Source organism: Alosa pseudoharengus, unplaced genomic scaffold (genome assembly GCF_046254945.1).
Source record: "Alosa pseudoharengus isolate Yale_2024_CS ecotype anadromous, Long Island Sound unplaced genomic scaffold, YU_APseudo_1.1 YU_APseudo_1.1_scf_12, whole genome shotgun sequence".
NCBI lineage: Eukaryota > Metazoa > Chordata > Actinopteri > Clupeiformes > Clupeidae > Alosa > Alosa pseudoharengus.
Genome location: NW_027468587.1, coordinates 32,671,232 through 32,694,726, shown reverse-complemented (window position 1 = coordinate 32,694,726; position 23,495 = coordinate 32,671,232). Strand labels below are relative to the sequence as shown.

General features: G+C 42.5%; 1 protein-coding gene across 1 annotated transcript in view; it reads right to left on the bottom strand.

Annotated features, from left to right (window-relative positions):
* The window catches only part of LOC143119420 (E3 ubiquitin-protein ligase RNF19A-like), a 38,156-nt gene extending 16,358 nt beyond the window's left edge, over positions 1–21,798 (bottom strand). The window contains exon 1 of the mRNA XM_076280915.1: positions 21,686–21,798. The gene's annotated coding sequence lies outside the window, so the exon portion shown is untranslated. The remainder of the gene's footprint in view (positions 1–21,685) is intronic.
* Between the last annotated feature and the right edge of the window lie 1,697 nt (positions 21,799–23,495).

Below are 23,495 nucleotides of genomic sequence, written 5' to 3'. Positions count from 1 at the left end.
AGAAATACAATTCTATGAAAACAGGCACTTTATAACTTGACAAGAACCGGTCCTATAATACAAGAAAATGCTGTAAACCTGTTTACACTCTTGCTTGGCTATTCATCAGCTCAATGAAGCAGTCATAATGTCAGCTGACCTACATACAGAGAGCGAGAGAGAGAGAGCGAGAGACACAATCTGGACTCCAGTGACGCGTGGACAGAGGCGAGTGACATCAAGGACCTCTGTTACCTGGCAACACCACTTGGGCCAAATGCAAGCGCAGTCGGTGGAAAATTTAGGCTAACTAATCTCCAGTCAACTATAAGGTGTAGACACAAGTTCAGAGAGGAAAAAAGTCAGAGGGAAAAAAAGTTGATTTCTTTAACAGCGTTTGCCAGATAAATGTATTAGACTTTGATGTTGGTTTCCCCCTTCCTTGCATTCTCCTGAGAGGCGGCCTCCCTGCCCCCCACCACTGGATCCGTGTGCTCTACTTCTGCTGCCAACTCAGCCTTTACCGTTCACCCTCATGACCATCTAGCATCAGAACTACGGCACTCCCAGAGGTGACAAGGTGGAAATAAGGATTTCTTTGCACACATCCCATGCCCTGATCAACCATTTTTGACAATGTCAAAAATGTTTTGACAATTTGTTACGTTTTCTTACATGTGGGTAATTACTCAATTTTTTTCTAGTCCTTCATGTCGAAGCTCTGTGACCAGACCCAGCAGATTTTCAGAAAGGATCAGGTTCCTCTTTTTTTCCCCCTCTGAGAAAAGGCAGTGTGAGGAAGCTGCTGATTCAACTAGTCTGCTAGAGTGGCACGAGGACTCATCCCAACCCACCGTGCTGTGCTGAGCCAGGTGGACAGAGGCCTGAGGGGAACATCCACATTCACACCACTGTGTTCCAGCAGTCACAGACCAACATGCCTGGCTCAGGACACCATAACATTTCAGTTCAGGGACAGGGGCCTGTACTACGAAGCAGGGTTACTGGCTTATCTGGGCAACTTCGAGAGTAACTTGATCACGTGTGGCGTAACTTCCGATTAACCCGTACTACGAAAGGTGGATATGTTTCAACCGAGGTATGCTGCCATGGCAATTTATGCTGCATCTCAAACCTGCTCCGAGCAGGATATGTTCTTGGTTAACCCGAGGTTTCCGTTAACCACACCCTTTATAAGTACCACCCCTCCACTAACAATTCGAGACAATGTCGGCGTACCTGGATGATCCATACGACATTGGAGCGCAAATCGTGAGGGGCTCTCTTCGCAGGGCGAGGGGTTTTAGAGACCGCCATATATATATATACACGATATTCTCTATGAAGATATAGATTGTCCGCCGAAGGAATTCGTTATCTTTGTCAGATGATCTAGGCAGAAGTCTCTAATATCACCCGTCATAGCAATGTCCTTACGTGGACATTCATGTATTCCATCTAATCGGTGATGCTGAACATCTGAGCAAGAATACTGTATGTCCGAAAATAAATCGGACATAGGCCTAGCCTACAGTATGCTGAACATCTGAGCAAGAATAGGCTAAAATAAATCGAACATAGCCTACAGTAGGCCTAATAAATTAAAATCACCATTTTAACAAACTTGTTGAATTGAATGGCATATTACTGTACCCTGCACATAAAGGCTACACATTTCCACAGCACCATCCGACCGAATGCCTCCCTCAACCCCTTCCATAATTGGCCTTCCACTATTATTTGCGATGGCCAAGTCCTCTGCTACTGTAACACTCTGGTGCCTTACAGTAGTGTTCAAAGACACCTTTTTCTTGTTAGCTGTAAAACAGAGGCCAAGTGAAGGCTATAAGCATACTAGGCCTACATGTTTTCATAATTAAGAAATATTAATGCAAGCTATGACTATATAAACCACTATTCTAAATAACGTGTTTGTTTTCACCTGCTGCTATGTGCGTTTGGCAATGGTGTTGCATCTGAAATGTTCACAGGATTAGGCATACACTAAATCAGTCAATGGGGGCTACTTAAACATTCAATTACTGTAATCTATATGCCCACTTCTAAATTGTGTTGCATCTGTAGGCATTTCTATAAACTCAAAATAGGCAATTTAATTAACTAATTTCAGACATTCCGCAAGCTATTAATCCTCCGTAACACATATTTGAAGAACATGTGGAAATAAAACTTTACTTTTAGGCATTTAGGCTACCCGATCTGCAATACGTTGCCAACAGCCTTGCCTTGCTTCGTTTGCTGCCGACGTATTTGATTTTTGTCGTAGAGTGAGTTTTAATTCCTCGTAACTTGTCACAATAATTGTGCATTCCTCGTCCGTAAAATAAGGTGATCGTGTCTTCATTGAAAGTGGTGACTTGCACTGCAACCCGCCCCTTTTATGTGAACGTGCACAAACTCCAATTAGGTTTAACCCCGGTTCAACAAACTTCTTAATCAGCGTCGTAGTACCGATTAACACCACTTATGATAACCAGGTTTTGTCAACCCCGATTTAACAAAGTAACCCTGGGTTACATCTGGGTAGGTTAAGCTCCCTTCGTAGTACAGGCCCCTGGGCATGACGGAAGAGCCTGGAAAAGAGTTTGAGTCAGGCAGGGTGGTGACATCACAGTACCAAGCAGTGCTGGGTGAGAGTGCGCTATCAGGAGCCTAAACACAAATAAAGGTGGTACTGCGATGTTTGACCTGCACCACAGCCCACCATCCACCATCCAAAACAAACTGGACTGCAGATTGGCATATACAAAGGATTATTACGCAAGTGTTGCCCAAAGTTATCTTTGAACTGGAAATACCAGGACCTGGAATAAAAATTTTACATAGTTTATTGACCTCGTGAGTCGACCGAATCTCACCACACACACACACACACACACACACACCTCCACTCAACAGTTCTAAAATTTCTGTTCAAATCACAAATCAACAATCAATATTAGGACAAAAGATACACACCTCGCCCATCACACAGATAGTGACCTAACCATGCCTTGGCATGTAGAGTCCACAGTCTAGCCAGGCATGTGTGTGTGTGTGTGTGTGTGTGTGTGTGTGTGTGTGAATCCCTACAGATCCTGCAGGCTGTCAACACTCACCTCAGCGCTACTAGTGTAGACAGACACACACACACGTCACTCCAAGATGGAGCACGGCTCAGAATTCACACCTGAGGAATAGCGAGACACTGGATCCTGAGGAGGGGGCCCCGAGGCAGACACAAGGCAGACGCAACACGAGTTGGGAGAGAAACCAAACTAAAATAGCACTGTAGTGTGTGTGTGTGTGTGTGTGTGTGTGTGTGTACGCACCTGTTGCATTTAAGCCTTTCCTATACAGTAATTTCCCGTGCATTGTGTATAACCCGCAGGACAGTGTTTTATGCAAGTTAAAAGAAACAAAACCATATTAACTGCCATGTATTAACCTGGTAGCTGAAGACATTTTGCAAAATCAATGTATAAACTGCAGCTAATAGTTGGGAAATTACGGTAGCACAACAAGCTACATTGGGCTTCCTTCTTTAAGATGAACTCAGGGAAAATTCCCCTTTCACTCCTCCCCTTTCCTCCTTGGTGCACTTCCCTGTCCACTGTGCCCTCTCAATCTTCCTCTCTTGCTCACATGAGAGTCTTGTGAGCCCAGCTGGGGCAGTCAGAACCAAGTCTGAGCTGGGAATTAATGCCCATGAACACCCAAGCCGCTAATACCAAAGACTAGGTGCTGCACGAGATGGCATGGGCGCCACATCACACTTTGACTTTAGAGGCGGGAATGAACACAGAGGCAAGGAAGTGATACAATCACCATCCCAGATTCCTTAAAGGCAAGCCTCTCCACTAAGCAGCCACCTTGGTAACAGTGAACTTTATTTTGTGCAGCTTTACGATTACTAGTGGTGTCAACAATAATCGATTCGGCGATGCATTGCAATGCGGGGCATGCACGATTCAGCATCGATGCGGCAACGTGCCATAATCGATTATGTCATTGTTTATTTTCTGGCCTTGAGTGGACAATAAAGTTGTGAAGTTTCAATTACTTGTTCTGGGGGCATTTCCGGAGCAACGTTGTGATGACATGCGCAGCCTGTAGCTACATGCTAAGCGGCAGCACTAGCTAGCATAACAACAACACTAAAGAATCAAGATGACTTGAGTGAGATGAACGCGATAGACGGGTAATTAAAAACGCACCCAAAGCTTGGAAAGCGGACATCTGGGCACATTTCGAAATCTACGAAGTTAATGGGAAACTAGACAAGACGTATGCGGTGTGTAAAACCTGCCACACTAAAATCAAGCACGTTGGCAATACAACTAACTTCACGAACCATGTCGATCGTTGGCATCCTGAGCTTCGTTACTGTGTGTGCAGTATGTGCAGGGTAGGAATTTCACGACGGCCATGGCCATCGTTGCCCCTTGAGTTGGCCGTGATGCCCCTTTGAAAATCAGAGGTTTACAGGCCACGCCTTGCCCCTCCTACCTAATAACGATTTTTATTTAGCCTATGGCCTGTCAAAATAAGCATTCACAGCGCAAATTAATTTAGTCTTTTACGCAGTGGAAAAAATGATAGCGCACGGCAAGAAAGAAAGTGCATCCAAATTCACCCAATCTTCTCAGTTGAACTAGGCTACTCGCAAACGAGCCTACTCATCACACAGACATCACAAGTAGCCCATCACATCACATGAAAGAGCTTTTTCTCAGCTTTTAAACGATGTTAGCCGTTAATTGCTGTGGTGAACGGTTCACGAGAAAAGTAAATAATATAATTAAATTTAATCATAAATTCTACTGAAGGTTCTGCGCCCATCTCCCTACCCATTCATATCGGTGGAATACTTCACGAACCCTTCGTTCAACACATAACAAACCATATTTCAGAATAAACAGCTGACCTTACCGAACAGAAAAGGTGTAAAGCAGTCCCCTGTACAGTTAGCCGTTCCAGAGTAATCCAGTTTTGAATTTGCAGCAAATTTCGACATGCATGGATGTCTCCAAATTTGGGCTTTAAGTTATACAATGTGTTTAAATTATTAAACGTATTAAAATGCCATATCCAATATCCTGTGCCATTCAATTTAATTTTATTTAATGATATTTATGTCAAAGATACAGGAGAGTGATAATACACACATAGCAGGGCAAATCTGTTGTTCAATATCTGACTGCTTGTATTGCCTCATGAGCTCAAAATTTGCCTTGTTGTGTGCAGTAGAATTTTGATGCATCGCAATGCATCGTAGAATCGAATTGAATCGAATCGTTACCTGGTGAATCATAATCGAATCGAATCAAATTGTGAGGGCAGTGCCAATGCACACCCCTAACGATTACAGATTACATCAATCATGCAGTTTCCAACAAAGCGGTTTGTTACTTACATTACTAGAAGGGGCGGGATATGTGTAGACAACTAACTCCATACATTTCTGTGGAGGATTCTTGCGGTGTTGCAATTGCAATTATCAAGTCCATTTGGAGATTGGGTCTACATTGCGATATACCTCTCCCATATATCATATTTTGTGTACTGGGAGTCTCTGCAACCATCTTGGTGTGATGGTGTGTGCACTTCCATGTAATGATAATGTAGGGCTTAAAACCTCTCAATAAATTACTGTATAGATTTTTTTTGCCCCCTCCTCAAGTACCCACCTGTACTACAGTATGACCAAAGATCCTTTAGAACACTTTACTATGACCTTGCGTAAGCACAGAAAGGGCACTAAGTCCAGGGGAGCTCTCCACAGAGGGCCATAAGGTCTCACACAGTGTGCTCAGCACACAGGACAGACAAACAAGCCTGCAGTCAGGCCAAACACATGCACCTGGACACCCACATAACGCAAACACCTGTGTACTGGCCAGGTGGCTAACCACAGCAGCTTCAGAATTCACACATCTACTCAGAAAATCCACACACAGACAGACAAAAACACTGAAACCCACATCTGGTTGGGCATGAACTGCACTGTGGTGCACTTATGGCTCGAACTCCAACTGCTGCCAAACCACACACACACACACACACACACACACACACACACACACACACACACACACACACACACACACACACACACACACACACACACACACACACACACACACACACACACACACACACACACACACACACACACAAAAGAACCTTAAGAGTAGTACTGTCACATTGACACACCACTCTAGTGTTGTCACGATACCAAAATTAATGTTTCGATACCAAGTCAAGAATTGCGATTTCGATACTTCCTCGATACGAAAAAATGTATTTGATTTGGGGGCCCCACCACCTTGACATCATCAGTAATATTGAATATACTGTAGTGTGATCATTCACACCAGTGGCCATCCCAGATTCTGCTTGACACACAACACACATGGAAAATGATGGCTTGTGTCATATTTCATATATTCTGCATAATTACTAGTAAATATATTTAGCAATTTGAAAACTATTCTAAAACTATAACTATTTTTAAACTATTTCACTTAGGCATATCTTCAATGTGGTGTGTAGGTCTAATTGAGTGCACATTGGTGATGTGTAGGTGTAATTGAGTGCCTGTCACTTTAAGAGATACGTGCAAGTAATTGACCTTGTCTCACGGTTTTAGTCTAGTGAATAAAAGTTGCACATAGCGCATAAGGATATGTGGATGCAATTAATTATGTTTTGTATGTCATTTGATAAAATAAATTATCAAAAAATGTACAAGTTGAAGAAAATCTTTCTGGGATCATAGAAGAGATAAGTGTCTTGCAATATTCATTAATGATTTTAGCGAGCAATAACTGTCAAACGTGACTTGAGCTAGCGGGATAGTAAGCAAGGATCTCTCTTCAGATGTAAAAGTTTACAATGGTTGCTTAGCCTATTTCTAAATTACATTGAACCCAAATAGTAGGCCTACTGTAAATGACCAAAATCCCACAGTCTAGGTAGGTTAGCAACACAAACTTGTGAGATGCAAGTATGATGTGTTACCATAGCATCACTTGAACTAGCAGCCATGTCTCGCTGTTTATAGCACGACAGCTGCGCTTACGTGTGTGTGAGGAGAAAAGACGCACAGCCACAGGTTAGGGGAGGAGGCGCTAGCAGCATGCCTTGTGCACACGCATGTTACTTCAAAAGAACACGGTCATTCTCAAAAGTACCGATACTAATAAAATTAGTACTTTTGTAGTATCGATGCACCGTGCAACACTACTCCACTCACATGCATGCTTAATGTCAAAACTAGGCCTACAGGAACCGAAGGCACATTCCTCATACACGTGATAGAAACTAGCGCACAGCTTTTAGGCCCGACTAGTGTCTGTGCATTTCTGAGAAACGGAGGGATGAGATAAAACAACCACAGCTCTCACAACAGACTAATGGCGAAAATCCCAATCACTCATGACAGACAAACTGACAAGAGGATTGGTCTGTGGTCAGTCTGGGTAGGACTGGGAAAAGCAATAGGCTCCCCCAGACAGACAGAGGTCAGGCAAAGTAAATCTCCCAGCTCTGTTTTGTAGACTATGGTAGACTGCTGCTGAAATAAGACTTACTGTCCAGCTTTGCTGGCAACATTTTGGCACACAATGCCTTTGCCTTGCCCCTCCTACCTTGAGCTTACCTGCAGCTGGGGTAAAGGATGCAGAGGAGTGAAGGCAACAGGAAAAAGACCATATAGCACTGTAACTTGAACAGTGCCTCAGGAGACAGGGATCAGGCTGTCTCACGTGCATGGGGGCGTGCACGCGTCTCCTGAAGGATACTGAAGAGGTGTAGGTTAAGTTTACACATTACGTCAGCAAAGCCAGGACTGTGTAAAGGTGTGCTTGTGCACGTGCATGTGCATGGCGCTTCGGACTTGTAACCGGAGGGTTGCCGGTTCGAACCCCGACCAGTAGGCACGGCTGAAGTGCCCTTGAGCAAGGCACCTAACCCCTCACTGCTTCCCGAGCGCCACGGTTGTTGCAGGCAGCTAACTGCGCCGGGATTAGTGTGTGCTTCACCTCACTGTGTGTGTTTCACTAATTCACGGATTGGGATAAATGCAGAGACCAAATTTCCCTCACGGGATCAAGAGAGTATATACTTATATATGTGTGTGTGTAGGTGTGTTTGAAGCGTTCCAGTGTCACACAGGTGAGCTTCCTCTGAAATACAATGGGGCAACCTGATACCACAATGTGAAGCTGTGAGGCAATGAAGCAAGGCCACAAAAAACGGCCATGACAAGGCTAGTCATGAGCAACAAACCGCAAACAAAGCACAATACACCGCAGCCAAGACATTCTACATCAAACGCACCAAGGCAAAGCCATGGCAGCTGCCCTCTCGTTTCGTAGAAAGACTTTAAGAGCTTGTTGTTCAAGGCCTGCCTACGTAGCGACGCAGCCACAACAGGAAGAGTGGCCGCCGTAGAGCTGTTCCAGTCTCCTAGCGTCTTTTGAAGACCTACGCTAATTTCCTGCCTTCTCTGTTGAATACGCTCATCAAAGAGACCTGCCACAACAAGCCCATCAACCCTCCCACCCATTACTGTAAAGCTGCTAGCTGACACACACACGAGTAGCACATGCTTTTAGCACACACACACCAAAAAAAAAATAAACACCTCACATGCATGATTTCAAATGCATAACAATAGGCCAATTCTTTAACCATGTTAAACATGCTAGTTACTAACTAGGCACACACTGCACTGAAAAACCACACACACACACACACACACACACACACACACACACACACACACACACACACACACACACACACACACACACAGGGCCGTGTGTGAGGGAGCACAGTGGAGCAGCATGGCAGGTTCTAGTAGTTCTGACCGCTGTTGCCCCTCTGACCTTGGCAGACCCCAGGGCAGCTCCTGGCACAGCTGTTGGAGGGCCCCCAGCTATAAGAAGCCACAGTCTCACTGCACGCCAACGCCACTGGCTCCAGGACACTCTACACGCTCACAACAAACAGGGCACAAACATCTCAACAGCAAACACTGTTCTAAAGCAAAGGAGAAACTTGAATACAAAAATATTAACAAAACATTCAGACCCATAACTGAGTATCACAACTCTGAGAACAAATTGAATACCATGGACCAAGTTTTATGTAAACTGCATAGGGGTAGCAGCAGTTACTACAAAACCTTGACCTCATTATAGATCCCATAGAGTGCCGTGCTTCTCCAAAAGCACTATGGTGCGCTTATCAGTCACAGCGTGTGCTGTTGTGAGAACACAGTGAGAGTGGGAGGGTGGAGAACTCATGTTTGCCTCCATCTTAGTCCTCTCTAAGGCTTTGGGCCCCATTCACAAAGCATCTTCTCAAGGCAGCTCCTAACTTGTTCCTACAAGGCCAAACTACTAAAAAGAATGGGCATGTTGGTGCTAACTTTGGAACTCCTAATGTTCCGACTCAGAATCCACAAACAAAATTCACATTGCCCAAGTGATAAAAGGAGGACTGGTCAAGAGGACTCCTAACTTATGAATGCCAACTTCCAGACAGAATGGTAGTTACAGACATGGTAGTTTTTGTTCATTCCATCTTGCAATATTTTGGAATTCAGAATTACTGTAAAACTACTCACAAGGAAACAATTATGGATCAAACTAGCTCATAAAGATATCAAATAGATGCTCTTGGAAGACTGCATATTTTGTTACCATTTCACCGGTAATCAAAAACTGATTTATTTATTGTTTTTTTGTTTTGCTGTAAGCTATACCTACTCACCAGCACAGACATCACTAGAAACTTTTTCATGCTTTGTGTAGAAGGGCCATGATTTGATCTCTAGCTTCCTCTGTGAAGCGAAACAGAGGCTGCATAGCTCACGAGTCAGAGTGTATAGCCACACACCAGGCAGAGCTGCAACCATGAGAGCAATCATGATAAAAAAAGGAACTTCCTGTCTAAATGTTTGTTTATGGTCTCCCTGAGCAACAAATCAAAAGCGAGTCACCATCGTTACGGTGACAGACTGTGCTCAGACAAACTGGAAATGTCAATAGCAGTGGCAGCCTCTTGCCCAATGACAGACCAATACACCTATGGCGGGCCTGACTTGGGGCCTGTACTACGAAGGGAGCTTAACCTACCCAGATGTAACCCAGGGTTACTTTGTTAAACCGGGGTTGACAAAACCTGGTTATCTTTAGTGGTGTTAATCGGTACTACGACGCTGATTATGAAGTTGATTTGTTGAACCAGGGTTAACCTCATTGGAGTTTGTGCGTGTTCACATAAAAAGGGCCGGGTTGCAGCGCAAATCACCACTTTCAGTGATGACGCGTTCACCTTATTTTACAGATGAGGAATGCACAATTATTATGACAAGTTATGAGGAATTACTTCACTCTACGACAAAAATCAAATATGTCGGCAGTGAACAAAGCAAGGCAAGGCTGTTGGCAACGTATTGCAGATCGGGTAGCCTAAATGCCTAAAAGTACAGTTTTATGTCCACATGTTCTTCAAATACGGAGGATTAATAGCTTGCGGAATGTATTTAATGAGTTTAAATAATTAAATTGCTTATTTATTTTGAGTTCATAGAAATGCCTACAGATGCAACACAATTTAGAAGTGGGCATATAGATTACAGTAATAAGGATAATTGAATGTTTAAGTAGCCCCATTGACTGATTTAGTGTATGCCCAATCCTGTGAACATTTCAGATGCAACACCATTGCCAAACGCATGGCAGCAGGTGAAAATGAAACACAAACACATTATTCAGAATAGTAGGTTTATATAGTTATAGCTTGCATTAATATTTCTTAATTGTGAAAACATGTAGGCCTAGTATGCTTATAGCCTTCACTTGGCCTCTGTTTTACAGCTAACAAGAAAAAGGTGTCTTTGAACACTACTGTAAGGCACCAGAGTGTTTTACAGTAGCAGAGGAGTTGGCCATCGCAAATAATAGTGGAAGGCCGATTATGGAAGGGGTTGAGGGAGGCATTCGGTCGGATTCTGGTGCTGTGGAAATGTGTAGCCTTTATGTGCAGGGAGGGTACAGTAATACGACATTCAATTCAACAAATTTGTTAAAATGTGGATTTTATTTATTAGGCCTACTGTAGGCTATGTCCGATTTATTTCAGGCTATTCTTGCTCAGATGTTCAGCATACTGTATGCTAGGCCTATGTCCGATTTATTTTGGGACATACAGTAGGCTATTCTTGCTCAGATGTTCAGCATCACCGATTAGATGGAATACATGAATGTCCACGTAAGGACATTGCTATGATGGGTGACATTAGAGACTTCTGCCTATATATATATATATATGGCGGTCTCTAAAACCCCTTGCCCTGCAAAGAGAGCCCCTCACGATTTGCGCTCCAATGTCGTATGGATCATCCAGGTACGCCGACATTGTCTCGAATTGTTAGTGGAGGGGTGGTACTTATAAAGGGTGTGGTTAACGGAAACCTCGGGTTAACCAAGAACATAACCTGCTCGGAGCAGGTTTGAGATGTAGCGTAAATTGCCATGGCAGCATACCTCGGTTAAAACATATCCACCTTTCGTAGTACGGGTTAATCGGGAAGTTACGCCACACGTGATCAAGTTACTCTCGAAGTTACCCAGATAAGCCAGTAACCCCGCTTCGTAGTACAGGCCCCTGCTGTTATGAGAAGGAGACCGGCTAACCGGAGTTCAGAGACCATGTACAATCATGCATCACTCACAGAAAGAGAAAAGCTTTGTACCTAATTTAGCTACTAGGCTAGCTCATTTGCATTGAAGATGATTGCTACACGTATAAAGGAACTCAGCATTTGACGTTTGGCGAGTATTAATTTCAGACCTTGCGTATACATGAGGTTGCAGATGGTAAACCCAGATAAGGGCAGATGATACCAATTCCAGAGACAGCAACCAGTGTTGGGACACTGGGACAGCAATATGTCTGTTCAATTTGCTCTTCAAGAGTCGTGGGGAGCACCCCTGTCTGACATTCACGTGTCCCTTACGAGCAGTCAAACATCCCAGTCATCTGAGGGAACGCCCCGTCTGGTCTAAATCTAGAGCCCCAGAAGAAAAAGTCTAAGAATGCAGGTCGTGATGTGTCCCTTGGGGGTCCCCATGCTGACCCCTTAACCCCAGGTCACTGCTTCAAAGCATGCTGAGGTTCATGAGGGAGAAACAAGATGCAATGTAGACATACTGTAGACATAAATATAGACAGATAATACAAGAAATACAGTTTAATGTCTTTCAGTCGACACACAACGGAAAGGTGACAAATCTTCTTACTCCCTTGAAAGAGAGTTCACCTAGAACACAAACTTCATATTGTCATAGACATTAGTGCAAGACAAAACAATATTGACTCTCAAAGGAACACTTACACTGCATTACACAATATCTCAAATAAAAACAAGAAATCTCCAGCAGGCCTAATGCCCTTTAGGCTCCTTCAGGCAGACCATTTTCTTCAACACGTTGACATACCGTATCCACTATGCACAGCTGACTGGCTGACACAGGTTGATCAGGCCCTTCACTTCAGACAGATAGGGCAGAAAAACCTGTCAAACCAAACTATAATCAACACAAACATCAAAAGTTAGCTTCCAACACAGCAGGCAAGATTCTAACTCCGCCGTTCCTCCCTCTCTCTGTACTTCAGCAAGCAGGAAATGATGTCAGAGCACAGGAATTCTCAAAGAGAACAGAAGAGCGAGAGAGCAAGAGAAAGAGAGAGCGAGAGCGAGAGCGATCACATATCTGGTCTGGGTAGAGTATTTCATTCCCAGTTCCCACAACCTCTTTCCAACTAACTGGCCGTTTGTGTTCACAAATAAATCTGACATGCCTAAACCAAGACTATCGAGCACTTCCAGAACTTTGTCATTGTTGCTACAACCTAGACCGAATATGGAAAATGTGCATTCTACTGTAAATCCCTCTACTATGCATACAAGCAATATACAAAAACAGAAGTGGAAATGGCAATTCATTTCTTTTCCACTTAGCCTAATCCTTCCTCCATCAGGTAACAGATAATCCTCAGAAACTACACAGTCTGCAACACATGCAGTTTGTGCAGGAGGCCGATGCTAATCCCAGGACATCCCAACCCATGTATTTCCTTAAAAGGCAGAAGAACACATGTGAGGAGCTCCTCAATCTAATCCAACCCACCTCTCCTCTTGGGCACAGCCATTAGATTATTCAGAGGAAAAGGCTGTTTTCTGCTCTGCAGCTCCAAAGTGCCCCAGTAGGACCATTTTTACTCCAACGCTTAAGTGAAGGAGGATGCCTGACCTCAGTTGAAATGGTTTATACACATGGAAGGTAACCCTTTAGATACAGCATCTTCCAAGAAAAGCTCTGAAAACCATAGACTAATTGCACATGGTCTTGTGTACAAAAGCCATTTGGCGTGACTGTCAAATTCATTACGATAAAAACAGTAGACAAAGTAGAGTTTAACATGTTTAGTTCCAATATAAGGTTTCCCTCGTATATTGAATTAGCGCTTTATCGACTGTACTTCTTGCTCTTTGCCTTTTCACAAGGCACTTTCCAAAAAGGGTCCATTACTAGACTGGCATAGTCCAGGGCTTAAAGCAGGTCAGTCTTGCAGTACATTGCTCCTGATGACAAGCTACTAGCCCAGGCCCCAGTCAGAGTGGGCACCACAGCACTGCAGCATGAATGTGTAGTTATGCCCTTTGGCCATGCGAGTGCTCCCAATGCATGAGTGAACTGTGAGAAGATGAACATGAATGACCAGTTAAATGAAACCCAATAGGTTGTAATAAAGAGATGACCCTGGGGCAGATAGATTTTTCCTGTTTGTAGATATTTTCAACTGAAATACAAAAATGCAAGGTCCATACAAGCAGGATATTTTTGCTGGGCCAACACGTTGCCATTTGACTGGAAAGAGCCAGCTCTACCAGTAATCAGAGGTGGCTGGCAACCTGGCTTCAGAAAGCAGAAGGAATGCAATGAAAATGTTCCACTTTCCCAATTAGCACAACTCTTCCGTCAGGTAGATCAGCTAACTAGTAATGTCACCTCAGAAGGAAAAGGGGACACATGGCATGACTTGCTTTCTGAAGTTAGGTCATCTACCTCTGCCAGTACTGCCTCGTCGATCCTCACAAAATGGCCACGGTTTCAAACGTCATGGGAGGCAGCCCCCTTTCCTGTTCAGTCCTTCTGTTAAAGTAAATTAATTAATGTGGCTTAAAATGGGAAGCGGAGTTTCTGATCCAGTAACAAAGAAGGTCCGCACACTTGCTCTCCGTTTATTTCCTTTTATTTGACTTCAATCCCCAACACACATGACGTTTCGAGCCCTTCGGCTCTTCATCAGACTTGAACAGACAAAAGACCACCACCATTTTAAATAGGTCATAGGTCACCTGACCCGTATGTACCGGAGTGCACAATACATACATACATCGCCCACCCCCAATAGTGAACACATATTTAGAAAATTACATTGTATAACAGTAAAATATAAAACATCCTGTATATCAAGTCTCTGTAGAAAGATAGAGATATCCAGAAGTCATAAGTAAACATTGGCATGTTATGGAAACAGATCCCGCATTGAAAGACCACCTTATCTACTAATCTAATCTACTGGATCTTGGACTTTTGGCTCCTGCACCTTAATTTGAATGTGCGCACGTTCCCAAACTGAAAAAAGCTGAGTTTCTGAGAAATGCTTTTAGTGTTCTCCTCTGATCATTATTTTGAAGCCCTTCCTCTTTCAAAATGACTCTTACAATACAGCCTTTAGGGCCAAACGGGAGAGGAGACGTTCCACTTTAGGCAAACACAACACCTCAGCAAACACTTCAACAGTCACTTAGCAAATTGGGTCAAATTATATTGACTTAGATTATGATCCAGGCTCTGTGGGAGCAAACTATCTTAACAAGGTTGCCATTTACAACAGATGGTGACCAAGTGCACATCTGGGCCCATATTCACAAAGAATTTTAAGGCTAAAAGTAGCTCCTCATGGTGAATTTACAAGAAACTTAAAAGAATGGGTATATCAGTCTTAACTTCAGGACTCCTAATTTTTCTGTCTAAGAGTTTTCAAAAGGCATTTTAGCTCTAAAGTCTGGGAGACCACGCCTCCAAACCAAATAACCAAAACCATTAAAATTGTTGAAATGTAAACTACAGATCACAAAGATCAATGGCTAAAGTATGTAAAATTCAAAATTTAAAAATGTTGAAGGAGGCAACACGATCTAACTGCTAATTAAAACAGTCATAGTCCAACCTGTACCATCTTCCACAATCTTCTACCTTCATTATTTGAGTGATGACAAATTTTGAAAATCTTATCAAAGCCTTTGACAAACATTAGACATGCAGTTTGGGTGCAGTCTGCAGACTCAAGTTCACCACCTCGAACCTGTCTGCAAGCGTTACAACTGGCAGGCTTTGCGTAGATATGTCTAACAGACAGACTGAGCTGGAGTCCAAACCCCAGTCTCTATGGTCAGGCAACAGTGAAGGAGGATTCAATCAACTAATGTCATTACAGAGCCATTTGCCAGGACTCCCCACCTCTTGCACAGAGTGTGTTCTTTTGGTTCATCACCAGCAGATTGATTACATATCACAGTGTGCCATCATGGCTAAATTATTTAAGGATATTTTGCTAACCCAAGCTTGTTTTTGTTTATCCTGAATAAACTTCACAGCACTTTCCCAAACAATTACTCCACTATGATTACATGCACACACACATGCACATGAGAACAAGTAAAAACTCTACCATTGCTAGGCATTGAAAACCATAACAAGTTGGATGTCAGGTCATGAATTCAGTGTTCCATTTGCCTCGGAAGTAGTAACTGGGAACATGTAATTGCATCACACTCCAGTTGACTGTGGTCTAGTTGTAAAAAGTCATGAGAACAAGATGCTATCAATTTGCAAGTCATTGTCTGCCGTTAGCGATTGTTACCAGATTTAGACTAGCAATACCAGTGCATAATGATGCAAAGTAGGCTATTCTACTCCAATAATTACCATAACATAGCAGCATAGAGGTTGGACAATATTGTTTACTATTTTAGAAACAATATTCAATAAACAGTGCATTTCTACGGCTCTCATGTACTGTTAATGGGTGCAGCCATCTTGGAAATGCAAACTAGGGTTACTCAGGGTTCAAACAAGCTGCACATAGGAATTATGACTTGGAGTGCGTTCCGATTGCAACTTCAAAATCATAACTTGGAAATACGACTGGGAATATGACTTATTTGTACAACTGGAATGCAGCATTAGCCTTGAGTTCAGAGTCTCAAAAGATTCTTTGTATTCCCTGTGCGATCATGGCAGAAATTTGATACAAAAATGCTGTACCACTTCTGCATGGGAAAGGGCAGCCTTAAACATGTAGCTACTGCAGAAATATGTTTTGCTATCAGACAAGCATTTCTGAAAACACTGTTACTACATGGGCCAAGGATAACGGCACTCAAGTCATTAACATGAGCTTCAAAATACTGTCGAGAAGGTCTGAGCTGCAACAAAGTACTGACCCAATACTGTTCTCAGGGTGGTCCGACACTAGAGGCTTGGTAGAGTGGTCGGGGGCAGATCTCAGCCATCTTTAGGCCAGGTGAAGGATACGAAAGTAAAGTAAAAGAATGTCTGCACAGCTTGCAAACTTTAATTAAAAACAGTTTAAACAAATAAATAAAAACTTTTTTATTAAAAGTTTGGGAGCTACTCCGGTGTGCGGGCAGTCTCTTTTACTTTACCGACACTGGAGGCTGACGCAGACGGAGGAATCCTCCACTGGATTTCTCTCCCACAGCAAACAGAGCCTCCTCAGCTCCCAAAATCCTACCAGGCTTGCTGGAACACCCACCTTGAATTCCACCACAGAGAGCCAGCAACTGGCAGCCCTGGATGCCGTTGTTTGGAACTGTTGCATTTATGTAGTTTGGACAAGATATCTGTGGGTGCCTTGATAAATACAAAAGTCAAAACATGGCAAGATTCAAGAGTATTGTTTTTGCAAGAGATTCTAGACAGTCAGTAATCCTTCCTGTTTTAGGGAATTCTTAAAAAAAAAAAAAAAAAGAAAGAAAGAAATACATGTGCATTCAAAACCTCAGAATTAAGGCGTGTCTGATTTTGTAACGGCAGTCCATTTCCCCATAGAAATGAAGAATAATTTTTGCACAAAAATGCAGCTGCAGAAAAATCCCCCATATGAAATCATCTTTGACATGTTTAAGGAGGTGGTCAAAAAGGGTGTTCCCCCTAGAAGAAGCAGCTAATATTTTGGAAAGGCCCCAGTCTAGCCATCTTAAACAGGCACCTTTCTCATCCAAAGGAATGCCTCAGCAACAGGGCAATTGTTTTTCTCTCCGTTTGAGTGAAAACAAACCTTCTTGGGTGGGAAGGGCGGAGGAGTTGCGATCAAGGACACCCTGATGGGCTACAGACATAGGCACTGCAGCTGTGTTTATTCTGAAAAGGACAGCGCAAAGGTCACAAGTGGGCCCTCAATAACATGGACACAAGGTCACCTGGACAAGTTGAAGACGTCTGCAAAGATACACAAAGTTCTGCTTTTCCTAATGCACGTTAGCCTGACGAGCCAGACCCACATTAAAATGTAGGGTCTGGGCACTCACCGTTCGCAGTGCTTAGTCCGAGGGGCGGGATAATCGGTTGTCTTTCAAATTCCCTCTGCACGCAATAGGACAGCGCTGAGTCCCATGCGTTTTCCCACCAGCGGAGCTAGTTGGCTAGTTCAAACTTTTGCCATCTTAAAACAAGCTTAACTTGTGTCACACTGTTGGCCAACAGCAACATCCATCTTCTTTGTTTTCAAGTAGCAGGGAATTCAAGCCAAACCGTTGCAACTCTGCCATCAATCATTATGTTAAGCCCGCCTAACGACTCTATACACGATTTGATTGGCCTGATAGAAGTTGAATTTTTCAAGCTCACAAGCCAACAGAGAGTTTCTAGACTAGCCCTGGAAGCAAATGTAATTTGCTGCCGCTAGGGTGCGTCTAGATTTCTAGGCTAAATGCACGTAAACAACTGCATTAACTGGTCGTGTAAATCTCTTGTTGCTTGCCCTACTGTTTTCAGGGCCAAAGCCACAGGATCAACGTCCATGAAAAGGCAGACACATCTTATCTCCAATCTGCAGAAAGAATACAAGGGTACTCTGATCTCTTGTTTTGCATCAGTGCTACAGACCAGGAAATACTAAATTAGGTTTAGTGTTTTAGCTGATTAGGTGGTTTAGTGTTACAAACCAGGAAGAACTAAAAGCCTAGGCTAATATTTGGTAGCCTCGTAAACCAGACTCTTGACTACGCTTCTCTTCGTGCAAAGAGTCTGGCCAGGCATCATTGGCAAACGTCTTCTTCCAGGTGGGTGGACACATTTTAACCAACCACCAACAACCGGTGTATAGTCATCGTTTCTCTGCACTTTTTAGGGACAAGCAAGCTAGCATCAGATCATTGATTCCAATGAAATTGAGCAGAAGTACGTAGATAGGCGGAGCCAGGCTACATATCTGGTTTGGTATAGGGTAATATACAGGGTTTAGCTGGCCAGAGGGAATTCTGGTCCCGTCTGATTTCTTTATGATGGAACAGTCCCTCCACAAATATTTTCACTAAGTCTAACTATCAAACCTAAAGCTGGCAGTTGAAATCAACCATCTTGTTTTATGATATGTGTGAAACCTTGACCATTTCTGAAATTTTGTAGTCACTATTTAATCACCATGGGTATTAAGCTTAACCCAGCTAACCACCAAGGATATTATATACCAAATCCTTATGCATCATTTACATCTTGGTCCACAGCCCTTTACAAAACACTTAATTCGCAAAGCCTGTTGATAGTCAAGTACAACATGGGCTAACGTTTCAGGAAAAGCTGTGGAGATGGTTTCCTTTTTTCAAAACAAACCTTGAGCACAAATCTAATAATAAAAACAAAACAAAATAAAAATTTGGTACTTGAAAGGCCTGCACAGATCTAAATTACAAAGTAGTACCAAATCAAATAGCGGGTCTATTAGCCTTATCTCACCTCAACAGCTCAGTAAAATCAGGGCAAAACAATCGGATCCCTTCCTTCAAGCAGTAGCACAGCAAGAGCTTTACATTCCATGTGGTCAATGAAAGGGTTTTAACTTCGGCCGGCTAGAAACAACAAGAGGCAGAGTCACTGGTTGGAGGAGGACCGCTACCACCAACTGGAAGATTCTGCTGGGCCACACGTGCAGTGCATGGGGCATGGTCAAGTGGGCAGACAAGCTCATTTGAGTGCTCTCTGGCTCCTCTGCCAGCACCAAGACATGTGGATCACGTGTGCGGCTGAGAGAAGACTCATTCATAAGCTGTATAATGGAAGACTGTGGACTGGATTAGGGACTCAGTCTCCAAAGCTCAGACAGACATCCAGTGCTCATATTAAATATGCTAGCAACTATTGAGCTTGTTAAATCTAAAACTGACATGGCCTGTATGGAGTTCAATATGTTGTGCATCAACAAAGCTATGGGATTTGCTGGACAAAATGCAGTTATTGAAGCAAAATAAAGAGCCAGGCTAAGTCAGGAAGGGCTAAGAAGCATAATGAAATTTGGAATGAAATATAATTGCTATAACTGATTTTAAAAAAAGCATCCACTCTAATGGGAGTGATGGACATTATTCATCTTCCATCCCAGGATCTAGTTTATGCAAGGAGTGTTTTTCCACAGACGTCCAAGTGCGTCAAAAGAACTACATCTTCTACAAAACCAATTTCCTTAGATCCTATAGGCCATTTCTGCAAATTATCTTTGCCAAGTAAGAAAATGCACTTCCTGACAAATATTTTACCTTGTGTCAGCAATCAGAAATTCAGTTAAACAAAAAACTATTTCAGGAAGACATTGCAGTCATTCGTCCCAATGAGTTTAGGATTCTCTGTCCAGTTATCGAAAGTAGGACTCCACTGCAGAGACTAGAATCTTGATTAAAAACGTTGTGCCTAAATAAACGGTCTGATACATACTTGATACCTGGAAAGAACACTCAGCCTACATCAGGTGACAATCAAAATGTAACCTGACTGAGCAGTTCTTTGAGGAATAATGTGGCCAGACTTACCAGGAAAGTCAGAGATGGGTCTAAAAATGATCTGCTGACCATTAAAATAGCTTTTAATGACAGCACTCTGTGAACAACTTGACACTGCTCCCAAACGCATGCTTAGATTTCACAATTTAACAAAATGTTCACCTGGTCCCTTAGGCATCACTGGTTCAGTGATAATGATTCATATTCCTATGAATTTAGACAGGTCTTTACTCGCAGTACAATGCGGCATCAGAATCCCTAATCAATCTGTGTCTGTCTTGCCAAGCGTGCTTTTAACTATAATTGCCCACAACTAGCCTAATATATTATCTTCTCTGACCAATCAGGATCAGATAGATTTGGGACAGATGCAGTTAATCACCCTGACAACACCGTTAACGTCAACCAAGCTAACTAAATATTGAAACTGTTAGCATTGACCTCGTTTAACTCACACAAAGGGACATGGGACAATTTAAACAAGGTTTTATCCTTGAGGTTTTATCCTTGAATTTCCCCTGGGGACCTTGAATTTCCCCTGGGGATCAATAAAGTATCTATCTATCTATCTATCTATCTATCTATCTATATATCTATCTTATCGACCATTGGATTGACAATCCGTCTCAAGTGTTCAGTTTAAGATGTAACGTTAGTGGTAAAGTTAGCACGTTAGTCTGCAGGTCACAACACCGAAAGGTAAAATATGCTAGGACTTGGTTGACATAGTTAACTCACATTTAATGTCACGAATAATGTCTACCAAATCAGAGTCAATTTAACGCAAATGTAGGCTACTAGAATGTAAATAGAATGTTCAAAGGGACAGTTTTTAAACATGAGAAGTTCATTATGCTTGGCGTGCCATCTAACTTTTAAGTTGCCTATGGTAAGGCAACGTGTTACGAAGTTCAAGGATGATCTTGCTTTGTAACAATAACGTAGGGTTGTTTATCCAAAACTTACTTATCAAAAAGGTGATGCAAAACAAAACGAAAGTATCTTGTCCTCGCCTGCACCGAGGCACCTGGCTATCTAACGTTAACGTTAGCTAACAATAGCACATGTAAGCTTGGATAGGTTGCGATGCAAGGCAGCCAGCTAGATATCTGACTACGGGCAAATAGTCAGCTTGTTGGTCACAGATGTTACGTTGATTTAAGCTTTCAAGCGAGGAAAAATAACGTTAGCCATTATCTAAAAGCAGCCTTCACTAGCACTGCTGGTTCTGTAGTCAATGGGCATAAAGCAAGCGAATATAACGTGGTCACTTCCAGCTTCATCGATACAACCACATAACAAAACGCCAAGAGTTAGGAGTTATAATAGCTAATGTTACAACGATAGCTTAATAGCTACAATGACTGACAATACTGCAAAGCAAGATCTAAACCAGCAATAACAGTTAGCCTACACTAACGAGTTAGCTTAGCGTAGATAACGTTAACGTTAGCTGGCAAACCACTCCAACTAACGTTAGCAGGCAAATGCCTCCGATGTGTCTTGTAGCCAGCTAGATAAAGAGGATAATATGCTTCATACCTTTAACACATAAAGTAAAGTGACCTTGACGAATGTTTTCAGAAGACCACTTCCACTGTCCAGGTCTCCTAAGAAATCCTTTGCTGGCCGAATGGTATATGTACTTTCTCCAGTTTTAGCACAATCCAGACTGACTTGGTCCCACCCCGTTCGTTGATCTGAAGCGCTTGCAGCTGGTTTACGTTCTTTCTCTGTAAGGCTGTTCAAACAGTCTCGCGATAATACTGTATTAAGCGAATCGAATGAAAAGTAGAAAAACTTTTCCAGACACAAGGGCAGGCTAGGCTTACACAAGACTTTGATTGATTATACGGTAAGTAAAATGAAGTTATGTATGTACAGTATATTTGTATTGCAAAATAATAAATGCATAATGTTCTTAACATCTGCTCTTGTATGGGAATAGTTAGGCCTACTACTGTTAAAAATGGTCCAAGACTGAAAATAATAATGCCGAGGCAAAGGCATGAAAAGTCAGTTTCCCTGTGATTGCCATAATGTTCTTTCAAGGTTGGCTTCATAATGGCATTATTATTGATGTAAGAATATTTGTTTCTGACAACAAAACACGTGGCTATCACTGAGCCTTAAACAATCCACCTTGTCTTGAAATAAGCCATGTAATGACTAAAACAAGCTGGTATGGATGTGTGGCCTATGGTTGTTTTGGAATCTACAGTCACAACAAATGTAAATAGCATAGGCCTAATTGATGCACTGTAAACCTATGTCATCATTTTCAGATTCAATTAGTTACAATGAGAATCTATTCTAGCCAAATCTATCAGACATAACTGGCTGAAAGGTAAATTGTCATTTATAAGTCATTTGGCGGCATTACATAAATCATGATTAGCCTTAACCAACAGGGCCAATAGGGCATGTTTCGTAATAATAAGGGGAAGAAAAACTCTAAGAAGTAGTATTTGACCAGCATAAGCATTCATCAAAGATGAAAGGTTATGTGTGGGGAAAATGGCCTCCCACCCTGTGCTATACCCTCCACTGCCAATATTTACATTCCTCAGAAATATCCCCAACTGTCAAGAACAGTTTTTGGAACCACCCAGACCTCTCTCTCTCTGAAATACATGGGGGTTGTAACATCTACCTAATCATTGACAACATTAAAGGAAGTTCTCTCAGGAGTAGGCCACAGTTCTGTTGTACAGTTCTACAACTCAGTTCTGTGTCAGTGATGTGTTGATGATAATCTTTTTGAAGGAAAGTGGCTATAACCATTCAGAAAGTAAGCCACAAACAAAACATAGCCATGTGATTACAGTCCCACCCGTCCAACACTAACAGAGGATTAGGGCTGTGTAAATAACCCCAAGAAACATGTCAATCTACTTTATGGTGCATTTTAGTCTTTTTTTTTTCAGTTTATTTTTTTCAGTAGCTGTTGTGACGTTAATCGGTGGGATTATGGGTCGTATGGTAACAGTTTGTGTACGTGTGACGTATTGCTGAGCACAGGCTGGCACGAGTGCCCTGCCATTCTTCCCTTAATCCTGGTAATACCCCACCGCCTCCTTCACATCAATGGCATCCAACCACGACCACCAAAAAGAGCCTAACTCCATCTGTGATAAACAGGAGACAGAGCTCAAATCATCTTTTTAATTTTATAGGGAACATGTTTAGTCAGTACCTTTAATTCCTTGCAAGGTATTAAAAACAGAACATGTCTGACATGTTGGCAATTTTAGCATGATGATTAAGCCTACCTATTAAAGCTTTTTTAACCTTTTTTTGAAGAGTGCCTTGGCCTATCCATACTAAGAACATGTCTGACATTCGAATTTCA